This window comes from Macrotis lagotis, chromosome 6 (genome assembly GCF_037893015.1).
Source record: "Macrotis lagotis isolate mMagLag1 chromosome 6, bilby.v1.9.chrom.fasta, whole genome shotgun sequence".
Classification (NCBI taxonomy): Eukaryota; Metazoa; Chordata; class Mammalia; order Peramelemorphia; family Peramelidae; genus Macrotis; species Macrotis lagotis.
In genome coordinates, this window is record NC_133663.1 from 60,489,008 (window position 1) to 60,515,275 (window position 26,268).

General features: G+C 34.2%; 1 protein-coding gene and 1 pseudogene across 1 annotated transcript in view; one reads left to right on the forward strand and one right to left on the reverse strand.

Moving 5' to 3' along the window:
• LOC141491494 (eukaryotic translation initiation factor 2 subunit 1 pseudogene) overlaps positions 1-15,583 on the forward strand; it is a 30,345-nt pseudogene extending 14,762 nt beyond the window's left edge.
• NYAP2 (neuronal tyrosine-phosphorylated phosphoinositide-3-kinase adaptor 2) overlaps positions 1-26,268 on the reverse strand; it is a 318,657-nt gene that overhangs the window by 238,073 nt on the left and 54,316 nt on the right. The gene's annotated exons all lie outside the window — the stretch shown is intronic.

Consider the following 26,268-nt stretch of genomic DNA (forward strand, 5'->3'; position numbering starts at 1 on the left):
GATTGATTGATTGATTGATTTATAACTGGTGTGGGAGAGAGACACAACCCTTATTGTTTATATCAACTATTCTTTTGTTTTTTAGGTTTTTGCAAATCAATGGGTTTAAGTGGCTTGCCTAAGCCCACACAGCAAGATAATTATTAAGTGTCTCAGGCCAAGTTTGAACTCAGGTACTCCTGACTCCAGGGCTATCCACTGCGCCACCTAGCCGCCCCTTTATATCAATTATTCTTGACATTTTTATGTTGTTTTGTATGTGAACATCAAATATGGCAGCATTCTCATTAAACTTGACTCAATTTTATATATTGATAGTCCAAAAATATGTCATGACTTATTGAGTCTAAGGTTTTGACATACCAATAAGGGCAGTAAAAGTACAATTGTCCTATTGGGTAACTTCTTCAATTATTACAAATTAGCAATAAGTCAATCTTTATGCTTTAGAAGGTCCCTTGGAACACTTTTCTTTCCCTCCTTAGGTAATGTTTTCTTGCTTGGTCTTTATAATTTTAAAAAATAATTTAATTTATGAAGATTTTCAATGAAGCAAACAGTAAGTAAAATAATAAAAATTATTTCATTCTTTCTATCTTTTTCTAAAGAACTTAGGTAAAAATGATCTTTGGATAAGTTTCTATTCTAGCATTATAATTTTTTGTTATTTAATATTCAATAACATAACACAAATGGATTTGAGACATAATTGATTTTTGAGTTGCCTGTTATTCAGAATAAGTTTATCTTTGAAGGAAAATGAATATTTTATTGATGACAATTGAGAGGCATATAGTAGATGTGAGAAATCTACAATATAAAAGTGAGGACCTGCAAAGAAAAAGAGTTATAAGAGATAGTCTCAAGGCAGTGTAGCCTGGAATGATATTATATACTGGCCACAAGTAGAAGATTCACCCTCACAATGTGTGTGTGTATATATATGTATATATATGTATATATATATATATATATATATATATATACATATACATATACATATACATATACATATACATATATGACAATATCGATTTTTTTACTTCTATAAACTGTGTAGGAAAGATAAAAAAAGAAGGGAGGAGGTCAAATCATGTCCTTAGAAACTGATGAGACCTCTAGCAGGTTGTATGGACTTGTGGCAAACTCTGGGGAAAACATAGACAGGCATATAGGTCATTCTCTATATTTATCTCTCTCTCTCTCTCTCTCTCTCTCTCTCTCTCTCTCTCTCTCTCTCTCCATCCATCCATTTATTTATCTAATCTATTATACACACACACACACACACACACACACACACACACACACACACACACTCCTTTGAGAGATTACAGATCTCTTCCAGGAAGCTCTGAAATATTCTGGAACTTAATGAGATCAGTATAATGTCATCTATAAAGAAGAACATCTGAAAGCTCTCACTGCTGAAAAGGAAACCCCTTTCTTCAAGGATTACAGCTGTATCTCCTCCATCAGAATGATTAAATAAAACAATAAAGATTATGCATCTTTGTTTGATACATCATCTGATGTCTATTTTATAAACATTGTTCAGCATAGACATAGATGTTTTTATATTTTTAAACTATCTTTAATGCCTTTGAGGAATACTTACAGTGGATAAAGCATTTTGTTTTAAAAGTTCCTATAAAAAATGCAATTTTCCTAATTAAATGGTTTTTTTTCTTTTTACAATCAAGTAACTATAATCACAACAGGATATTATGCTCTCTACATATTTCAGTTAATTTTAAAATGGTAAAGTTATGGCTTTTGTTAAATATTAGATTTTTCCCCTTTAATATTCTCCTTTAGGATTTCCTCAATTCATGTATAGAGATAATTTACAAAGATTTTTGCATTGACCAAACAAGATTCATAAGAACTCTTTCCATTTGCCTTCTTTTTGCACTTAAGAAAATTTTATTTAACCCTCCCCAAGACTTTGATATATTTTCCTTATTTAAATATTTTGTATATTTGCCCCTAGAACTGATTGCCTTTTTATAGAATTTGTCAAATCTAGTTCCTTTTCCCATCTTTATAGCCATTTCTATCCATTCTATAAATGCATCTGGGATTCTGTTATTAGAATTCAAGATAGCATTGCCCTATTAGAGAAGGAGAAATATTTATCAAGAAGATTTTAGTAAATATGTTTCCATTTTGTCTCTGTTTGTAGTCCTTTTAAAATTTCTATCCTTTAGTGTCCTTGGGATATGTGCTCTTTTCAGACTTTCTTTACTGTACTGCAAGTGGAAAAAATAACTGCTTTTTGCAAGTGAGTAAAAATAATGGGATGCAAGTTTTCTTCTACCTATTCATCAAAAATATCTTCAGAAAAACTTCAATATAAAAATTTATGATGATGATGATGATAAATTTTTCACAATTCTTCCCTCTCCTATCACCCAGATTTTAAAATATTTATTAATCTCTTTAGTTTGAAAAGTGTTTGTTTAAAAAATTAGAGATTATGATTATTTAGCATTGCAGTATGAATTAATTGCATTGGCTTTAAAATTCTATGAGTCAATAATTCCAGTAATACTACTGACTTTGAACACTTTCCATTGTCTTCTCTGACCTCTTCCTAAGGTTATTCATATTTGATTCTCAAAAAGTAAATTTCCTAAAATAGAGGCTGGGTCTTTTACTTTTTAGATTTTCTTTATTTGTTTTTTTAATCCTTATTAGTAGCACAAAGACTTACATACAGATAGGAATTTAATAAATGTCTATTAAATTGAACCGATTGGATTGATCAGAAATGAATTTGAATCTTCTGATTTAACAAGGCCAGTTTCCCTTATGTCTACCTTGTTAATCATGCAACTCTATTTTTTGCTGTTATTTTTTTATGGTGTATTTTCTACCTGAATTGGTCTCCAAATATATTTGCTTCATAGAATCTTACCTACTCTTCAAGAGTAGGACCCAAAATTCTCCACAGATAATCTTGATGGTAAATTCACAATTAGCTCTCTACCCTCTGAGCTCCTATAAGCCTGGGTATGTACTGTATGCATTTAAAAAAATTAAATGTATTTTTATTTCTTTTGATTTCATATCCAATTAGTTTCTGAATGCATACTCCCTCTTCTGTTTAGCAAACCATCCCTTGGAACAAAGGATAAAAAAGAAAGGAAGAAGTATTTCAGCAAAACCAATATATCAAAGCTGACAGTATATGCAAATTCCTCAACCCTGGGCCTTCACTTCTACAAAAAAGGGAGGGAAAATTAGTTTGATAATTTAATAATTTTCTAATACATTATTTTTACTCCCCTTTTGTTATTTCATGTAAGATAGTGTCATCACTTCAGCTAGACTATAATTTCCTTGAGGGTAGAAAGCACTGTGCTTTCCATGTATAGATGGGATTCTTCGAAGGGTTTATGATTTGGATTAGTGGAAGGACTACCAATTCCAATAAGCCAATGAATCTACCATGTATTAAATTATCCCACCACAACAATTTTAAAAATGGGTGCCCTGTGAATGATTAAGTACTGACAGATGGATTAATGTCTTAATTTCAAAGAAAAGATGTTGAAACTGTTGTTAGCAAACCAGGTACTGATGTCCACACCAAATTACCCAACCAACATAAACGTATCTGCCGATTGTTGCTCAATGTTAGAAAATGGGGTAAAAATTCCTCATTTCAGTCTTAAATCTAAAAGATCCAGGTATCTGGCTGATTAGCATTGTATAGATACAGTTTAAGTCTTGTTATCAGAGCTTCCAAGTGCTTAAGTGACTTTCTCATTATTTTTATGTGCAGTGTGTATAGAAAAAGATATGTATCATATATACACACACACACATGCACGCCCTGAGAATTTGCTGATACATAGCCTTTTAAATTGGAAAATTATAAGAACATCTCCTGCAGCCTCAACTGTCAACTTTGCATAACTCCCAATCCGTTTCACAATGGGGAGCAGAGCAGGGTTAATGCCTGGAGCCTTGAATATGGTGTTTCACAATGAAGAGTGGAGGGGGGAGAATATTTTTTCTTTTCCTTTTTTCCATTAATTTTATTTAACCAACTATTCTCTTTATCCCCAAAGTATCCTCCCCCAGTCTCATTCTAGAAACCCTGAAGATAAAAGAGGCAAGAAAAAAAAATTAATGAGATTCTATACTACCCCTAGAAAAGGAAAGAAAGCTGTATAGATTTCTGCAAATTCCAACCAGAAATGGGAAAACAGAATTGATCTTTCTCAAAAGTACATGCTGTATTTGGTATTTTTGAAGGCAAAAATAGGATTTTTTGAGTAGTAATAGTAACCAATTAGTGTGATTCCCCCCCATTACCTTTTGTGTCATTTCCCATACAAGATAAGAATCCTTCTCAAGAAAGTCAGTCCTCAAAAGCCCCTTCCACAGTCTATATATCATTAAGGCACCTGGTTGAGGATCACTAGTCATGTGTAATATAAGTGACAAATTCTTCTTTCCTTTCCTTTCCCTTCCCTTACCTCAGTCTACAGAGGGCATTTTATCCTTACCTGTGGGTCCCCACAGGTACTCTGCCCAAAGGAATATAAATTTTGATTACTGAAACTTTACAAGATATCTTGGGGTTTACTGACCATATTTCTTTCTATAATTTATTTTTTAATTTTTTTCCAATTGATACAAAGATAGTTTTCAATATTTTCGCTTTTGCAAATGTTTGAGTTCCACATTATTCTATCACCTTCCCTTCTCTCCCCCTCCACACACCAATGTGCAATCTGTAGGTTGCACACATATGTTGTGTTTAACATATTTCCATATGTCATATTGTGAAGAGGAATTAGAACCGTGAGAAAGAAAGGAAAAACATGAAAGAAGTTTTAAAAAGTGACTATAGTATGCTTTACTCTGCAGACTATTATTTTTTTCTTTGGATGTGGATGGCATTTTCCATAACAAATCTTTCAGAATTGTCCTAGATCACTGAACTGCTGAGAGAGCTTTAACCTTCATAGTTAATTAATCACCAGATTTCTTTCATAAGCACGAATCCTTGAACCCAATTCCTCTGGCTCTCACTGATTGATCAAGAACCAATCCCAGGTCAGTCCCTACTTAGTCTTTGTTTCAGCCCTGATTGGCTCAGAATTCATGTGAATAGCAAATGTTTCTGTTTTGGGTAGAAAACTTGAGGGTGTTGAACTCACAGATTGACTTTTTTTTTTTTGGCTAGGTATTAGATCATTTTTTTTTCCACCTCAACTCTTACCTAGCCTTAATCATTGAATTGGAACTTCCTCCATCAAACTAGTCCTGACATGTCAAGGTCTCCCACTATAAGTGGGGACATCTTCAGTCATCTTGATCTCTATCATTGGAGCTAGATGACTCTTTTTTTTTGCTGGTATTTTTTTAATTAATTTTTATTAAAGATATTAGTTGAGTTTTACAGTTTCCCCCCCCCCCCCAAACTTACTTCCTTCCCCTCACCCCTATTGTTCTATTAGAAACCAGGAGGGACAAGGTTTCAGGAAAGCCTGGAGGGATTTGCATGAACTGATGCTGAGTGAGATGAGCAGAACCAGAGCTAGATGACTCTTGAGGAGAAAGTGAGGCTGGTTACTTTGCACAGGCCTCTCTCCCAGTTCATTGGTATATCTGTTCACATTTTATCTCAAACCTACTACTTTAACTGAAGGTTTCATGCCCATTTTCTTTAATGTTGTTTTTGGTTTCTAAATTAATCAATCAACATTTAATAATTGATTAGTTATTAGTTGATTAGTTGCTTCAGGTGCAAAAATTTATAATTACAGTTATTTTTTTAGGATCTTCTGCATCAGGATATCCCAGTTCCAGGAACAAGGAAGAAGACATTCCCTTCTTTCTTTTAGTGAAGGGAACCATAGCTGGATTTATGTTTACTTGCAACTTTCTCCTTTATCCCTTATTGCTCTTTTGGGAAAATAGTGCTTTTGTGAAAGAAAGAAAATATACAGAGAAAGAAAAATGAATCTTACTACCCTTTAGTTAAAGTTTCCAAACATCTATGGTATATCCAATCTAAACTTCAGAGACTGACAGTAGTTATAATCAAACTCTGACATATCTATACCTATATCTATATCTATATATATCCACATCAGATATAAGCTGTTTAATAGATGTTATATTTCTGGGTGCTTTACATTCAGTAAACAATAGTTTTTAATAAGTCCCTTTTCTTTAATTAGGTTCAAATGTTTTTGAAATCTATGTTTCTTACTAATTGATATTGATGTTGGAGCACATCATTTTGATTATACTGTAATCTGTGGCAAAGGAAGAGACACATTTTGACTCAAATAAATAAAACAAAGGACCATAAATTTAATAGTTTCTTTCCATAGTGTATATAATGGCAGTAAACTTGACAATGTTAAAATTTTATAATCACTTTTATCAGGAATTTCCCCTTGCAAACTTATCCCCAAATTGGCCTTAAGGTAAATATGTTTATGCAAAAATATTTCTGCATGTGATTTATTTTGTTCTGTTCACTTGATTTTTCACTTTGATCACTGGATTTTCAGTCATCTCCTATAGCTTAAAGATGAAAAAACTATGAAGTAATTAATGGCCCTGGGTCTCCATCCTTCCACCCTACCACTTTCTTTCTCCAAATGATAAATAAACATTGATGCAAACAGAAGAGGAAATAACCACACTATGATATTGAAGGAAGTGTGTTGTAAAGACCTTCCATCTTTTATATTCACTCAATGTTTTTGTTTTGTTTTTTGAGACACATCATGTCAGCAGGTCATCTATCCCAGATCATGCTTAAAATATTGACAAGAAACTATTCCCCTAACAATTTGTATCTCTCTGCCCATGGTATAACTATAGAATTAGTGTTCCTAGCATTGAACTATCATAGAACACCAGATAAGAAGACACAGAAAAGAGGGTGAGCAAGGGAGGTTGGGTAGGACTCTCTGTTGATCCAATAGGCAATTAGATACTCCTTTCTGGCAGATCACTGACCTTTAGGCAGCTTCCTTGGCCTCTGAGCAGGCTCCCTAAACTGACACATCTCCCAGTTAGTTTTATTTACTGCAGAAACTGACCAGACTTTTAGAATTTATTATTATATTAAAGAAACTCACCAGACATCATAAAAAGCCCATTTTTGTTGAATGATTATGGCATAGCAAAAGGGCAAAACCTATTCAGTCCTTTATTCTATGAACTCAGGACTGTGTTTTGCTTCTTTTGGTATCTCCAGTACTTTGCCCAGTGCTTTTAGTGCCTTAAGGAAAATGCTTATTAAATGTTGGTTGATTAATGTGGTGGAGGCAGCAATGCAAAACTAACCCTTTCATTCTATAGTTGTCTTAACCTTTATTTCTCTTAGTCTAGCTTTCATAATTTCTAATATGAAAAGATAAATCCGAGACAAAATTATCTTTTTATCTGCAAACTAGGAACAAGTATTTCTGTTTCAATAATAGCTACAGTTGCTCTTTTTTCTTTGTGATTTTTTTCCTTTTTTTGTTTTTTTTGCAAGACAGTGGGGTTAAGTGACTTGCCCAAGGTCACACGTGTAGGTAATTATTAAGTACCTGAAGCTGGATTTGATACTCCTGACTGCAGGGCCAGTGCTCTATCCATTGTGCCACCTAGCTACCCCCCTTCTCTGTGAATTTCAATATTTAATTTTCTTGACTCTGACCCTATAATGATATATTCAAAAGTCAATAAAAGAAAAATATTTTTTCTTGCTGACTTAGGAAAGAGAACTAAAAACAACCAAACTAAGAGTAACACATGAAAAGATATAAGTATATTCCTTGTCCTAGCACTGAGACTTTGGATTTATACAAACAAGGGAAGTCTCAATAGTATTCTTTTTGATTCATACCTCTACCCAAGATCTTCACTATGAGAATAAAAAAAGTTTATCTACACAGGCACTCAGCAAAAGAAGTCATTGAATACTACAGAGTAGATCAACAAGGACTTACTCCTGAGTTTCATAAGCACACCTCTCTTTGCTAAAGCTATTTCCTCTGAAGCTAACAATGTCCTCCAGACTTGCGGGAGAATCCTATATAGAGAGATCTCTATGACAAAGGAAAATAACTTTGGATTGCTAGGGTGTTTTAGTCCCTATCATAGGATGTCATAATCCCAACTCCTGAGGTTAATATGAGTCCTAGAGAGTTGTAGTACCATCCTGGACAAACATTTCCCCTCCCCCTACATACACACCCCACTTGTGATTTTATCCAGGTTAAAAGGATTCATTCTCATTTTCCTGGACCTTCACAGTCTATATAATTTATATTCCCAGTGAAGAATATTGCTGAGGTTGATTCCTCCACATCATCATTCTGTCCCTTTATGTGCCTAGATTCTGGTTACATTTGTTCCAGGATTCTCTACACTTATATGTCTTTTTCTGCTGATAATTCCCTAGAGAAGTTGGTCTCCACATGTGAGATGTCCCCTGGATTAAGCAGCATGAATCCCCAGAATTCTCAAACAACAATAGCACTATCCCTTTTCAAGACCCAGTCCAAGCATGTAGTATGGAGTGTGAATTAAGCTATCATCTTCAGTGTGATGTAAATAAGGCACAGACTTGACTGGTAATGATGGTAGCAAAAGTCTTTACACTACCAAAAGAAATTCACATATTGTTAAAGATATATCATCAAAACCAGAACAAAATCCTAATATTGGAAGAATTTATGGCACCTGGGAGGAGAAATTATTAATACTAAAATGTTATCCTATACTCAACTAGGGTCCAGTGATGACAAGGTTAATTTATCTTGGGAAAAGCAAAAAATTTTTTCAAAAGTAGTTGGCTTTTTAGGTATAAAGGAATTGATCCAGTCTAATCCCCTTTATTTTTATAGAAAAAAGGTGAGCTTTATTTGAGATGCCCCAAAGTCACAGTTATTTAGTGACAAGAACAGGAGGATTGATGATGAAGATGAAGAGTCTTGAAGACCATGACATCAAGGAGGTGATGCCATAAAAAGATCACAAATGTAATTTCAGTAAGGTATTACTGTGCTAAGTCACTAGCTCCACTTTTTCCTTCAGTGTCATCTGAATCCAATGGATAGAGCTGAATCAGAACAACTGGAGATGGCCCTGGAATCAGGGCAAATAGAGTTAAGTGACTTGCCCAAGATCACATAGCTATTAAATGTTGTGTCTGAGAATGGATCCTCCTGATTCTAAGGCCAGTGTTCTATGCACTGGGCCAAGGAGGGTTAGAACCCACACAGCTGTTCTGACCAAGATGGCAGAGATAAGCAGGCACTGTGCTAAGGTCTCATGGCTTTCTCTCAGAACTAATATGAAACAAGCCTCTTAACAGAATTCAAATCCACAAAATCCAGAAGGAGCAAAGCAGAATATCTCCCAACAAGGTCTGTCTCAGGGGAAATGGGGGTGAGCTGATGGCAGAGATCAGAGAGTAGAAAGCCAGTGCAGGGGTGACGGGGTTAGATCCAGAATAGCTTCAGAACAGCCAAGGATGCTTTTGGCTTTCTAATCAGGCAGATGAGCTCCAGCCAGGTTGTAGGGGGAGCTCCAGCTCAGCTAAACATCAATCTAGTGAGCTCTACCAGCCTGGAACACCAGGGAAGCAGGCCTCATATTTTCATCAGAGTCCCCATGTTTTCAGTTGAGTCCCCTCATCCCTGTGAGAGAGAGGGACTCTTCGCAGAGAAAACACATTAACAACCATCACCCCCCCCCCCCAGGTGTGGGCAGCAGATCTCTCTCAGTACTGAGTGAATAATAAGATTAACTATATAGCCTGAGGGCCCAGCCCACATTGTTCAAGAATAATTCAGATCATGCTGCTCTCCCCATCCCACCAGACCTATGGAGTGGGCAACAAATCAAGGTTACAGACACTCCAGAGAAAGCCTCTACCACCCCATAGTGGCCAGCCCACTTAGAGTTAGTAAACCTAGTCAGATAAACCTCTAGGGTTTTCAAAATCAAAGGTGTGTGAACTAGCCCCTCCCACAACACAAGATTCTAGGAAAATGAAGACAGGCCAGCAGTAAGGGGGATCCATTGAAAACAACCTTGGAAAAAAGACCCTAACTCAGAGAGAGCTTAAACTTCTAAGGAGAAAATGAATTGGTCTCCACCCAAGAAAGACTTCTTAGAATATATTAGAAAGGAGTTTAAAAATCAATTGGAAAAATTGGGAAAAGAAACCCAAGAGAAAATTAACACCTTAGAAGAGAAAATTAACATCTCACAACAAGAAAATAATACTCTTAAAACCACAATTGGGCAAATGGAAAACTCCTTAAAAATAGAATGGACCAATTGAAAAGGAGTTACAAAAGGTAAATGAAGAAAATTCTCTAAAACGAAGAATAGAATCTGTGGAAACAAATGATTTCATAAGACAATAGGAATCTGTTAAACAAAACCAAAAAAATCAAGAAAACAGAAGATAAGGTAAAATACCTCATCAGCAAAACTACTGACCTAGAGAAGAGATCCAGGAGAGACAAGTTAAGAATCTTTGGCTTTCTGAACACATTGAAGACAAAAAAAAAAGTTTGGACTCTATATTTCAAAACTTTTGAAGGAAAATTGCCCTGATATCATGGAACCAGAGGGCAAACTATTTAAAATATTGATGCCCTCCTGAAAGGGAATCACAAAATGAAAACCCCTTCAAGGAATGTTTTGTCCAAATTCCAGAGCTATCAGACAAAAGAGAAACAGTCAGAAAGAAACAATTTAGATACATAGGAAGCACAGTAAGGATTACACAGGACCTGATTGTATCAACATAAAGATATTGAAGGGCCTGGAATACAATAGTCCAAAGAGGAAGGGAGCTTAGAATGCAGCCAAGAATTCACTATCCTACAAAACTGAGCCTTTTCTTTCCGGGGGGGGGGGGGGGTGGTCATTTAATGAAATAGAATACTTACAACCTTTCCTGATGAAAAGACCAGAGCTAAATAGAAAATTTGATCTTCAAACAGGAGACTCAAGAGATACATGAAAAGGGAAAAAAGGGAAAAGAAAAAATGTTGCTATCCAATAAGTTGAAACTGGCTATGCTCCCACATGGGACAAAGAATCCCAATAACTTGAGAATTGTAACTCTATTAGAGAGAATATACTTAGCCAGAAGTAATGGACCCTCATGACTTGTCTTTGAATCAGAATGATTTAAAAACAATATCTCCTTTAAAAATGGGTGACAGTAAAGAAATAGGAGGATGTGGGAGATTAAATAGGATAAATCACATTACATGAAGAGGTACAAAGGACCTATTGTAATAGAGGGGAAGAAGGAAGGAGGTAAAAACCACCTGAATCTTTCTCTCATCAAATTTGGCTCAAAGAAGGATTAACATACACACACTCAGTTAAATTGAGAAACTTAATAACTTCTCAAATATTAAAAGGGGAAGGGGGAGGGGAAGAAAAGGAAGGGAAGGAAGAAGGGGCAAAGGGAAAGGGGAGAGATAAGAGGGTGTCCAGATATAAAGGGGCAAACACACTGAAGGTGGTGGTATTCAGAAATAAAATCCTGGTGAATATGAATAAAGAGAAAAAAGGGGGGAATAGAAACAGAGGGAAGATAGCATGGAGGGCAATAAATAGTAATTATAACTTTAAATGTGAATGGGATGAACTTTTCCATAAAACCCATGGAAGTAGCAGATTGGATTAAAAACTAGAATCCTACAATATGCTGCTTACAAAAATCTCATATGAAACAGAGAGATACATATAGAGTAAAGGTAAAAGGTTGGAGCAGAATGTATTTTGTTTCAGAATAAGTGAAAAAGGCTGGAGTAGCAATCCTTACCTCAGACAAAGCAGCTGTTAAAATACTATATCGTCTTGAAAGGTACCATAGACAATGAAGCAATTTAAATACTAAATATGTATGCATAAAGTGGTATAGCATCCAAATTCTTAAAGGAGATGCTGAATGTGCTACAGGAAGACATAGACAATAAACTGTACTGGTGGGAGATCTCAACCTCCCTCCCTCAGATTTAGATAAATCAAACTATAAAATATACAAGAAGCAAGATAAGGAGGCAAACAGAATGTTAGAAAATCTAGACATGATGGACATTTGGAGGAATTCAAATGTGGGCAGAAAGGTATATAATTTTTTTTTCTACGATACATGGCACATAAAAATTGACCATGTACTAGAGCATAAAAGACTTATAAGCAAATGTAGAAAGGTAGAAATAGTGAATGCTTCCTTCTCAGATCATAATACAATAAAAATCACATGCAATAAAGGACCATGGAGAGACAGACCTAAAACTAATTGGAAACTAAATATCCTCATTTTAAAGAAGGTGTGGATAAAACAACAAATTATAGAAAGAATTAATAATTTCATCCTTGATAATGATAATAATGATACAATATACCAAAGTCTATATCTTTAACTCTTTACATGAATAAAATAGAGAGAGGAAATCAATGAACTAAGCATGCAACTAAAACAAAAATAGAGAAAAAACAAATCAAAATCTCCAATTAAATATTGAATTAGAATTTCTAAAAATTAAAGAAGAAATTAATAAAATTGAAAGAACAAAAACTTTTGAACTAATTAATAAAACCAAGAGTAGATTTTATGAAAATTCCAATAAAATTGATAAACCTTTGGCTAATTTGATTAAAACAAGAAAGAAAACCAAATTACTAGTATCATAAATGAAAAAAGTGAACTCACCACCAATGAGGAGGAAATTAAAGTCATAATTTGTAATTATTTTGCCCAACTGTATGCCACTAAATTTGATAATCTAAATGAAATGGTTGAATATTTACAAAAATATAAGTTGCCCAGGTTAAATGAAGAGGAAATTAAATATTTAAATAACCCTATCTCAGAAAAATAAATTCAACAAGCTACCATTGAACTCCATAAGAAAAAAATATGCAGAGCCAGATGGATTCACAAGTGAATTCTATCAAGCATTTAATGAACAATTGGTTTAAATTCTATATAAACTCTTTGGAAAAATAGATGAAGATGGAACTCTGCCTAACTCCTTCTACAGTGCTGATACCTAAACCAGGAAGAGTCAAAACAGAGAAAGAAAATTATAGTCCAATTTCCCTAATGAATATGGCTGCAAAAATCTTAAATAAAATCATAGCAAATTGATTACAGTGCGTTATCACTAGAATAATAGACTATGACCAAGCAGGATGTATCCCAGAAATGCAGAACTGGTTCAATATTAGGAAAATTGTTACTATAATTGACTATATCAATAACAAACTCAACAGAAATCATATGATTATCTCAATAGATTCTGGAAAAGCCTTTGACAAAATATAATACCCATTCGTACTAAAAACACTAGAGAGCATAGGAATAAATGGATTGTTCCTTAGAATCATTAGCAGTATCTATCTGAAACCATTAAGCATTATATGTAATAGAGATAAGTTAGAGGCATTCTCAATAAGATCAGTGTGAAACAGGGATGCCTGTTTATCATCAGTACTACTCAAGTATTAGAAAATGTTATCTTCAGCAATAAGAGAAGAAAAAGAAACTGAAGGAATTAGAATTGGGAAGGAAGAAACAAAACTTTGATTCTTTGCAGATGACATGATAGTATACCTAGAGAATCCCAAAGGATCATCTAAAAACCACTAGAAACAATTAGAAACTTTAGCAAAGTCGCAGGATATAAAATAAACCCTCATAAATCCTCAGCATTTCTTTATATTAATAGAACACACATAGCTTAGTCCTTATTATAATATTGGATTATAGAATCATAAATCTAAAGCTGAAAGTAATCTTAAGTATCATCAGGTAATAAACTTGATAATAATAATTCTAAGCCCCTCCTGTTAGAAATGAGGACCACACAAGTTAATAGACTTGACTGAAGTAACAACTGATGGTAAGGCAAAATTTTAATGCTCATATAACAATCTAATATCATAGTTATAAATATAATCCTCAATTTTCTAATATTACCCACTGCTATTTCTACAACTTCCTTTCTACTATCACAGCATCTACTCTCATCAACTTAGATTTTTCTCAGTAAATTTTAAAACATAGCTAACTCTTCATCACTTCATTTTGGAGTTTTATTGGCAAAGATACTGTAGTGATTTGTCATTTCCTTCTCCAGTTAATTTTATAAATGATAAAACTGAGACAAATACGATTAAGTGACTTGGCCATGCTCATACAGCAAGTAACTGAATTTGAGCTCATGAAGATAAGCCTTCCTGATTCTAAGTCCAGTAATCTATGTATTTCACCACCTAAACTACCAAAATAAGTAAATATTATCAAAATACTATGACTTCTCATAAACTCTGAGGAGAAGTGTCAGCTGGGGGAGGGTGTGGGGCAGTCAAAGTTCTAGGCATATCCCAGAGGGTGGAAAGTAAGGTGGGGTTCTAATCTGGGATATCTACACACATATTTTATTTTTTTTAGGGTTTTTTTTTTGGTAACACAAATGGGGTTAAGTGGCTTGCCCAAGGCTACACAGCTAGGTAATTATTAAGTGTCTGAGACCGGATTTGAACCCAGGTACTCCTGACTCCAGGGCCAGTGCTTTATCCACTGCACCACCTAGCCACCCCTACACACGTATTTTAGAACAAGACTAAGTTGTAGATTCTACAAGCACAAATTTCCAGAAATGGAAGATGTGATTATGGTGAATGCGTGGGCCATTGCTGAAATGGGAACTTATGCCAATGTATGAGAAAACAACACTATTTAGAACATAATTGTTCTTAGTGAGCTGTCCAGGAGATATATCCACTCCAATAACAAGCTCATCTGAGTTGATGGAAATTAACATATAGCAGGCATTAGAGTGGACAAAGAAAAAAATATTTATTGATTTGTCAAAAAGAAGAGTTTCTCCAGAAGAAGTAATCAAATATGAAGCCAAATCTCTATTTATAACATTCTTTGCTATATAGCTGAACAGTTAGAGTACATTATGGATGAGCAGTTGGAGACCCTATTCCAGAGAACTGCCTAGGTCTTTGAGGAGAAGTATAAGAGCCCACAATGTGGTGACTATGATGAATTTAAACATGCAGTCTCAGACCCTTCAGTCCCACATGGACTGAATTTGAATGAAGATAAAAGACAAGTGCTAAGGGATAATATATATATATATATATATATATATATATATATATATATATATATATATATATATATATTTCTCCATAAGATGTCAAACTCTGAGTTGATATTAAAGTGACTTGTTGTGGTATGAGGGTATTGATGCTATAAAAGAAGCTCTGAGAGTAGGTTTGAATTGTTCCACAGAACAAAATTAACCTGATAGCACCTCTTCAATATGTAATGTCTACTGTAATCTGTAGTAGGTCTTTCTGACCTCAAACAGGCTATGCCTGTTTAAAAAAGACTGAGGGAAACAGGAAGGTCTTCAGTGTTCAGATAGAGCCCAAAGTAGTCACATACACAGATGAAACTGGGTTTTCAAGAAAACTGAGGAAGCTTGAAAACAAAAATACTGATGTGGAAGGATGAGATAATGCTGAAGAGATGGAAGTCAAAGGTGGAGATTAAGTTTTTGGGAAAATGATTATTACTGGAGGTATGAAGACTCACCCTTTCTGACATACATACTCTAGACCTGAATATTTTCCAGTATTGATTACACCAAAGAAGAATATTTTGTTTTTCAAAGTATTTAAATATTTCAACAGACACACATGTGAAATGCCCTACTAACATATTTGAATTTGAATTAGGAGTGCCACTAAAAGATGGATACCTAGTAAGGTTAAACTTCCTGGGGATATGGCAGTTCAATACAATGTACAGCATTTGTTTTCATGAACTGTTTCATCTAACCTCAAGTGTCTATATAACAATAGGGTTTGGAAAGTGTAAGCTAGACTTCACTTTAAACTCACATCTGTATATTATTTGTCTGATAATTTAAAAGATCATTTTCTTTACCTAATAATCATAAACATACAATTAAATGGATAAAAGTTAAAAAAGTGAAATTCTTTTCATAATAAGGTCAAATTTTCTATACCTGAAATATAATAGGAATACCCTGAGAAAGAACAGGAATCAAGATGTCCTTTATATTTAGTTGAAATGAAACAAAATCAAATCTTATATCTTATATGTTTTCTGTCCCATTTACAAAGTTTTATTTGAGTAAGAAATCATTCAATAAATACCCACCCACATTATTTAATAAGCATGTGGCCTATATGGCTACCTCCACGAGAATTGCTGAAGACATTCTCACAGTAAAATTGACAATATTTGGGGGGAAAGAACCCTGACATCATCATCATTGTTAGTATTTATATAAAGTTTTAAGATTTGCGAAGCATTTATAAATATCATCTCACTTTAGCCTCATGACAACCAAGAGGGATAGATAATATTTTTATCCTCATTCTCCTGATAACAAATCTAAGGCAACTCAGGAGGAGACTTTCTCAACAAGCATCTTTGGGTAAGATTTGATATGGGACCTTCCTGAATCCAAGCTCAATACTTGAATTACTACATCTATTGACTATATCATAACTAAAGGCTATGAGTTCTAAATTTTAGATATTGATTGGTGCAATTGTAGGTCCTGTTCCATCAAAATGAACTTATTTGTTTTGAACCCTTTCATAATAATGATTAGGATTTCCTTATGGGTCATTGTAGTCCTAGTGAAGCTGCAGTTCTTGTCAAATAACCTGACTACCCAAACACATAAATAAACAAACAGAAATGTAAAAGAAAAGAAAGATGAAAACAAATTCTAAATATTCTATTGTATTTCCACATCAGGTCAATAGAGGATATTCAACATTATTGCAAATATGTTAAATTGTTTAATGAAATGAATATTTCATTAAAACCTGAGTGGGGTCAATTGGAGAGAAAATAGGAGTCCTTATTTTTATCTATCAAAACCCAGTAATGAAGAGGGAATTTCCCCATATGATGTAGCTAATTAGTAAAACCATTCTTGTTTAGTTTTGAGAGTGATCAATGATGAGAAATTCTCAGTGCTTCCATATTTGGAGAGCAGGGGCTATATCCACAGCACATAGCCAAGTAGCTGGAAAATAGTGGGAACTTATTAAATACTTATTTGCTTGACCTGACAAGTAAGTTGAAGTTAGCCTGAAGATATGTTCCATGCATTTTTAAAGTCAATTGGCCTTATTTTTATTTTATTTCCTCAAAAGGGCATAAGAGAATAGACTGAAGTATGTTATTTTTCACTTTCTTTTTCTTTTATTCAAGTCTTCTTTTTAAAATGTCTAAAACATTCTACATAATTAGAAATTATGGAAATGTTTTATATAATTGCACATTATAACTTATATGTCTGATTTCACAGGACTGGGGGGGAAGGGACAGAGGGAGGATAGAATTTGGAACTCAAAACTTTAAATAAAAATATTTTTAAAAGGGTATATGACAGTGGGGAAGGACAAAGAAGGAAATGAGACAAATATAACTAAACTATCCTGAAGGATATACATATATACATGTACCACTACATATATGTATAAAAATATACACACATAATTGTTCAATATTGACTATGAGTAAAACAACTATAGATTTTAAAAAGGGAGATTTCTTATGTTCTTGAATATTACAAGTCTAGTTTGAAATCAGAAGGGTAGCTAAGTGATACAATGGATGGAGGACTGAGCTAGGAATCATGAAGATTCAGCTTCATGAGTTCAAATCTGTCTTCAGACACTGTATGACCCTAGAAAAATCCCTTCAATATCTTTGCTTCAATCTCCTCATCTGTAAAATGAACTGGAGAAAGAAATAGCAAATGATTCCAGTATCTTTTCCAAGAACTTAATTGGAATCATTGGACTTGAATGAAATGACAGAACAACAGCAACAACAACAACAACAACAAAATGGGATGATACATCAATATAGCTAATTAAATACATGGTTTATGGTAGTTCCTTAGAGATTTGCAAAACAAAATTTTAAATGCATCAAAGGGACAAGGTCATCATTAACAAGAGGAATCAAGGATGGCTTATAGGAGTGGGATAGCAAGTTTCAAGAATAGATAGTACTTCAGAAAAAGGAGCAGACGAAGGACATTCCAAGGAAAATTCTCACAGGAGTAAAAACAGTATCAAGAAAATTCTCAAGTCTGAGAGACAGGTAATAGTCCAGTTTGGTTGGCAAATGAAGGAAAGAAGTTTAAGACAATTTTAAGGCTGAATGAAAGAAAGAAGTATAAGAGAATACTGTAAAGGTAAGTTGGTCACCCAATACCAAAATATTTGACTTCAAGACAATAGGGAGCCACTGAATAGCTCTCAGCAAAGCAATAGCACTGATGATTCATACATGAAGAAATTTCTATTCTCCATGAATTTATCTTTTTAGCACATTGTCATATCAACTCTTTCAGAATGGATGTTTTTATTTACTCACTTTATTCAATTTTTTTAATAATTTGTCAACATCATTATTGATCAACTTCACAATAAAATTATAATCAAACCAGTAACTAAAACCAATCTCTAAAATCTTCTCTTTATAAGGGAATCATCAATCTCATCTATTGGTAAAATGGAGAGAGGACTCTATTTTTGAGGTACTTGCTTGAATGAATCCTTGAATTTCCATGTTGGAGCTTCGCCCATTGCTACTCCCTGGAGTCTTGAAAACCAGTTCAATTATTGATACTGCTTGGTAAAAGAAAAGTAAGGAAAGGGAGGAGATAAAGAAGCACAAAAGATTTCAGTATAGAGAATCTTATGTTTCCCAAATCTACAAGTACCTCTTCTTTATTTTTTCATTTTATTTTTTTCCAATTACATATAAAGATAATTTTCAACATTCAATTGTTTAGGATTTTAAGTTCCATATTTTCTCTCTCCCTCTCTTCCCTTCCCCCCTTTGCATGACAGAGAGAAATTTGATATAGATTACACAAGTACAATCAGTAGCATCTATTCTCAAGAAAGCTTTGCTTTCTATGTTTTTTCATTTGTTCGCCTAAATTACTTACTCACTTGGATACCAAAACAGCTGCTCAGCTTCTGTGGTATTTCATCTAGAAAAATACATTTCATTAATAAATATCTTCTGCCTACCTGCCTGCCTCATGACCTTTGTGCCTCAATTATCATAACAATGAATTACTTTTATCTCTGTGGATTTGCAAACACTCTCTGGGGATCAATGAAGGGGCATATAGCATAATGGGGTCATTTGTTCAATCATAATTATTAGTAGCAGAGCCATAGTCAGCTCTAGTAAAGAGGACAAGAGTCCATAAATTTTGAAGGGGGTGGAAGGTTGGCTGTGAAGGTTTTTATGTTGTTTCTTTTCTTGTTTTGGTTTAAAAGGACTTCATGTTAGCTTTACTAATTCAAGTAGGAAAGAGTCAAAATGAAAATAATGATGACACCATTTGCCATTTCTCTAGGTCTCCCAAGATGTTATATATTTATTTCCTTACACTTTTTATTCACTAAGAGTAAATTATTTATCAACTCTTGGGTTCCCTTCTTGCTCCACATATTCAGGCTTGTCACCCATGACAAGGGACAGTAGTTTCTTAGAGGATGCACTCAAAAACCATATAGTATGTGTCTTCTCCACTCCTTTTTCAATCTTATAGCTCCTTCCTTTCTCAAAGACTTCTTTTCACTGCTCATGGGATTTCTTACCACCTGGTAAAATTCAGATTGATAAACAACAGGAAACTCATGTCAATAAGCCATGTACCTGCTATTTTCTTGGTTTGAAACCTCCCTTTATCAGACAAATAAATAATAACTCACATTCACATAGTGCTTGTTCACAAAGCATTTTACAAACAGTAAGATACAGCTCATTGCATCTCACACTCATAAAATACACCCTGTTTGGTAGTTGATGGCCCAAAATTTAGGCTTCATTATTTTTGCCATTTTATATATAAGGAAACTGAGGCACAGAAATGTTAAGTGACTTTCTCAATCCATGTCCACCACTCTAGATTAAAACAAAAAAAAATCCTAAAAACACTAACTCTCCTTATAAATCATATTTGAGTCAGGTATCATCTAGACATCAGTATCTGCCAGTTACCTAGACTTACAAAGATATGTTGAAGAAGTCAATAAAGAGATTACAGAAAAGATAAAGGTAGCTCTAAAGAAAGCTGTGCCTCAGAATATTGCCATCAACAAGCCCTTTCAAGTATTCAAGAAACTAGCTCTGGTTCAATATAGCCAGTATAATTATTTCAGCAAGGAGAGAATATCAAATCTGGGGCAAGGCAAAAAGTTATTGAGTAGAGAAAATGCAAAAAAACGAAGTCTCTAAATTCAAAATAAATTTGAAAATATAGACATGTATCATTGTCTTCTTCAAATTGTAAGGTAAGTTTTATCTCCGTTTGCAACAGAATAACTGCTTTATTCATGGATACAGGGAGAAGATATCTACAAATGATTGAAATTTGCCATTCTATAGTTGATTTCTGGTACTCTTTTTTGTACTTTTAAGTTGTTGCTTATTTCCTCGTGATGGCTCTATAAAGCAACTGATACCACCACTAATTTCTCCCAAATTTTCTAGTAGAACAATGTAAGTACAGTTTGGAAACTGAAAGAGAACACTATATCAAGATGTAATTCAATTTTGCTTTGTATTGCTTTAGCTGCTACATAATTTTGTCACCTGGGAACAATGAAATGGGATGGACTTTCTTTCCAGTATGATATTTCCTGATCATTCTGAAATAGAATTAACTAGCACCACTGATCATCTTGAAAGTGGTCCAGCTATTACTTTGAAATTTCCATTTCAATTATGGTCTCTGCAAAGAAGACATTATCTACTAGATCAGGTTTGAATTTATTCAGCATTATAAAAAAGAAAGGCAATAATTTTCAGCCTCTAAATTACCCTTTTGTGTAGTGATGGACCTTTGTCAAATCTAAATCTGAAAGATAGAGACAGAGAGAGAGAGAGAGAGAGAGAGAGAGAGAGAGAGAGAGAGAGAGAGACTTACAGACAGACAGAGAAAAAGATAGAGCTCATGGAGAGAAAAAGATACAGAGAGGAGAGAAGAGAAGAAAAGAGAATGAAAGAGGAGAGAGAGGAGGAGGAGAGGAGGAGAGGGGAAGGGAGGGGAGGGAAGGGAAGGGGAGGTGAAGAAGAGAGGAGAGGTCAAGTCACTAGCCTATTGGTCATGTAAAGATCAGAATCACAATTTTAACCAAGTTCTTCCTAATTTCAAGACTAATTCCCTATTCACTTCAGTCACATTGTCTCTTATTGTTACAAAATACCATCACCATCCCCACAAAATTTAAACATGTATTATGGTAGAAGTAGATTCTAAGATGGCTCTTCATAGCTTCTCTCAGAAATCAAGCAAGATATATTAGATGGTCTATGAGATCCTTCCCAACCCTGAAATTCTGAATTGGGATTGAAGGTGTATTTTTTCCTTTTTCTTTTCTTCCTTCCATATTTCTCCTCAAATCTCACATTTTAAAGTAAAATTAACAAAAGAAACAAAAACTGTTTCTGTGTGCCAGACAACAGGTGTAACCTCTAGATTTATCTGAAAAAAAATGTACTACCCATTCTGCTATTTTTCTCTTTCATTATGAAAGTTTATGATCCTCTAAATCAGTTCCCTGCCTACTGTTCTGGAATGATTGACTTTATGCTATATTCCTCTTTGAACCCTTTTATTGAGACAGATTTTCACTCCATTTACACATCCTGAAAGCTCCCATTCATTCCATTTACACATCTCTGCTGGGTCTGAAGTATTCCTTCCCCCTTTTCCTCCCCTATATTTCTTCAAGGCCTAGTTCAAGTCTTGATTTCTCTATGAACTCATCCTTCAGGCTAGACTCTTACATCTGTGATTGCTATGAAGGATAATTATAGTCTGCATTTATGGTAAAGTTACACAAACAATAAATTTCTTCTTATCTAACATGATCATGGTCAAAACTCACCTTAAAATTCTTTTAATGTTTTATCTCCATCTCTAATTAAGTCTATAACTACTTGAAGTCAATAGCTATTTTAAGATTCTTTCTATACCATTATACTTCTAAGCTATTGTTCAGTCTATCTTCATTTATATCTGTCTTCTTGGCAAAAATAATGGAGTGATCTGCCATTTTCTTCACCGACTCATTGTACAGCTTAGTAACCTGAGGCAAGCATGGTTAAGTGACTTAGGGTCGTTCAGTAGTGAGTATCTGAGACTAGATTTGAAATCAGGATGATGGAGTCAGATGACCTGAATTTATATATCCTTAATTTGTGTCTACCTCTATGACCTTGTCTAATCCCTCACTCTCAGTCTCATTTTCCTCATCTCTATAAATAGGTATAATGTTATATCATACGAATGTTATGAGGATCAAAGGAAATTACACATATAATACCTTTTTAATCTTTAAAATGCTTTATAAATGTTACCAATAATCCAACTTGTTCAAAGTCATCTAGGTCTTCTATCTCTGATTTCAGGGAATTTTTCATAATACCACTCATTCTTATTGGTCCTTACTAGGTAATGGGGGTGGGGAACCTTGTTTTCTGCTGTTTAGTTATTTATAATCTCATTCCTGGGTTATATTTGGTCAGACGTTTTATTAATATACCACTAAAAAGCTCTAGATTTATCGAATTTTGAGTCCCTCCTGGGGTTTCCTTGGCAGTGGCAAGTGTATGACCTGTAGGTTGGAAGTTCCCCACTCCTGAATGATCAAGAGGAAAACATGATATGTGGAGGAAAGATACAAAATGTAATGTCTGTGGATTTTGTAACCTCCTAAGGAAACTGAAAGTGATTCTTTTGATGTTGTAAAACTGAAATGTATCTGTCCTCTTCAATCATCAGAGTCCTAAATGGATATTCTTAACTCAGAGATTTTTTGAAAAGACCTTCTTTGACTTAACTATCTATTTCCCTAATGACCTAGTTTTGGTCTGAAACATAAGACTGTTACTTTGACACTGCTCATTAGCTCCAAATAATCTGAATGGTTTGGAGTCCTACATCTCAAAGATTCTGAGGTTCTAATATTTCAAAGAGAGAATCTTTGGAACAGAAGAGGACTAGTGATACCAAGAGCTAAATGCATGCTTTTATGCTATCCCACAATGGGATTTTAAAATGCGTATTAAGCGAGATCTAGAAATCAATAATTCAATTACATAGTTATACCATAACTTTATTTTAAAAGGTTTCTTTTTTGTGGCCAATATATTCAAGTTAACTGAACTTAATTTAGTAATAAAAAGAAGGATGGAATGAATTCAGGTACTTCTACCATAGGGAGCTAGCTGCTCATCTGCTTGAGTTTCAAATATCTACTTTAAATAACACTTGCTCTATTTCATGCAATTTCCCCCCACTATCTTTCAAGTTTAAAATATCAGAATCAGAATCCACTGCCAGGAAGAGAATCATTAATCAAAAGTTGGAAGGAACTCCAATAGTCATGTGGTAAAACCTTAGTACTTTACATATGAGGTATCTGGTGAAGAAAGATCAGTTGAATTTTCAAGATCTCACAGATAGAAAATACAGTACAAGAGGTATTAGTGGAACTGAGACTTTTCACCATACCATTTTAGTTATTGTTTCTATTGCGGTTCAGTCATTTCAGTCATGCCCAACTTTTTGTGACCTCATTTAGGATTTTCTTGGCAAAGATACAATAGTGGTCAGCCATTTCCATACAAGGTCATTTTACATAAGGAAACAGAGGTGAAGAGGATTAATTGATTTACCCTGGGTATCAAAGATACTGTCTGAGATCAGATTAAAACTCAGCTAAAGGAGTCTTCCTAATTTCATGTCCAGTGCTCCATCCCACTGGACCACCTTGTTACTTATTGCAATTACTGCAGAACTTTGGGTCTCTTTTTTGTTTTGTTTTGTTTTGTTATGTTTTGTTTTGTTTTTCAGAAACAAAACTTGCCTTTAATGATCCTAACTTCTGTATTTGGTACCTATGATGGTTATGTCCAAAAAAAGAGTCCTTTCTAAATGTTAATCATATACAATTCTCCTCATTATCACAAAGGCATTGACTTTAACACTCATTCTATCAATAATGGCAGAAAAGTCAATCTCATATAGCAACTCATATAGAAACTTGCCTAAAAAACATACAGGACACCATGTTCTTACAAATTCTGGCCCAAATGGAAATGAAATAAAATCTGCCTCATTCCCAGCTGACTCTTTCCCTGATACCTGAGATTGAAGAATCTCATGAACATCTATATTTGTATTTATTTGGCTGACTTCCTGGGACTAGTTTCTCAAGTCCCCACTGAAAGTATCTTCCATTAAAACTTCTCTCTAAGAAGGCTCCAGTGAACAAACTGTTAACACTTTGATTGTGTTGCAGTATGTATTAGCTACTAATTTTAATGCACCATGACAATTTCCAAGTTTTTCTAGTTTTATGACTTTGGAAATGATAGGTTTATCATTCTCTTGGTATCTGAAAGCCCCTCCTGATCCTTGTTAACTATTCCTTTTTTGAAAATTCTGGAACATTAATATCACCCTAATTTAAGGTAGTGGATCCTATTAGCATGTACATTGATCAAATTTATGCTAATATAAATGTCATTTCAGCTCTCAATATTAGGCTTTGCTTAGTGTAATTTCTAAGTGTATGATCTCTGTGAGGGGAAATGTGGTGTGACAGATAGATAGCATGTCTTGGCACCAGGAAGAGGTGGCTTCAATCCTGTCTCTGACTCCATAATTCTGAGAAATTCCTTTAAATTTTCTGAGACCCCAAAGGGCTTTCTAAAGCCACACATTATAGCAAGTTTTCTACTTTGCATCAGTCAAAGGAATTCCTTCCTAGGGGTTACATATAACAGTGTTACCAAACTTAAGTAGAAACAGGGACCACTAAACCATACACAAGGTCTCACAAAAGCCACACATAAACATTATCTTATATGAAAAGGAGAGAGAGAGAGAGAGAGAGAGAGAGAGAGAGAGAGAGAGAGAGAGAAAGAGACAGAGATAAGAGACAAAGGCAGAGAGTCAGAGAGATAGACTGAGAGAGGGGAGAGAGCAAAGAATGAAAGAAGGAATGAAGAAAAAAATCAAAAAAAGAGGAAAGAAGTAAAGAAGGAATGAAGGAAACTTCTATAATATTCTCAAGTAAGATACTTCAAATTATTTTATAATCACAGTATATTTACATTGTCTTACCGCAATGATTCTCTATGAGGCATATTTTCTAAGTATGAATTTGAGGTGTTAGCATTTAACACTTTAAGAAAAGATTTAGTAGGTAAATTATTTCTGATATTGATAGGAAGCACCAAATAAATTTTATTAAAATAAATTGAAGGAGATTGGGAATTATCTCATATTTGAAGAAGCCTGGGGAAGCTAATATATAAAGTAATTGCAGTGGCTTTAGATTATGTACTATTTTGCATAAATCAATATAATTATGATGGAGTTTTATGGTAAATTACTCATATCTTGGAAGAACACTAATACTTTTGGTCTGTTAAAGTACTGAATATGTACTGAATTTGAATTCCCTTCTTAGGATCATAGACCTAATGCTAGGAGAAAGCTTCTGAAGACCCTGTGACCTTGACCCTGGGGAAGACACTTTAGCTCTATGAGCATCAGTTTTCTCATCTTTCAAATGATTCTCTTGGTCTACACAAACTCTGAGATTCCTTCCAGCAAAGAAAAGAAAATTCAGTGGATCTTAGTCTAATGTTTCTCATCTTCTAAGTATGACAAATGAGGTTCAGAGAGAAGTAACATGTCTGAGATAACAAAGGTGTTAAGTAAAGCTGAGGTTCAGCTTTTTTCTAATTTTATATCCAGTCTTCTTAATGGACTATCCTGGCTCCTGAGTACCACTGCACACAGACTATTTCTATAAATGTAGTCCCAATAGGTACAAAGTTCAATCCATACAACTTGATGATACAGGTCAGAGAATGAGGGCAATTGTTAGTAAGAATAATATATTAAGGTCTATCAGAAATCATTGCAAGTAATTAAAACAAATGATTTCCATATCTCTCACTGAGAAATGAACCTTATTCAAACATTATAAGTTAAAGTACAGTTTTGTTTTTTTCTTCTAAATCAGAGTATCCTATCTGTAAGAGTGATGTGGGGTATGTACAATTAACCTAGACAACTGGTTTTCAAATTATTCTGTGTCAATATCTCTTTTTTCATTTAAAAACACTAAGGACCT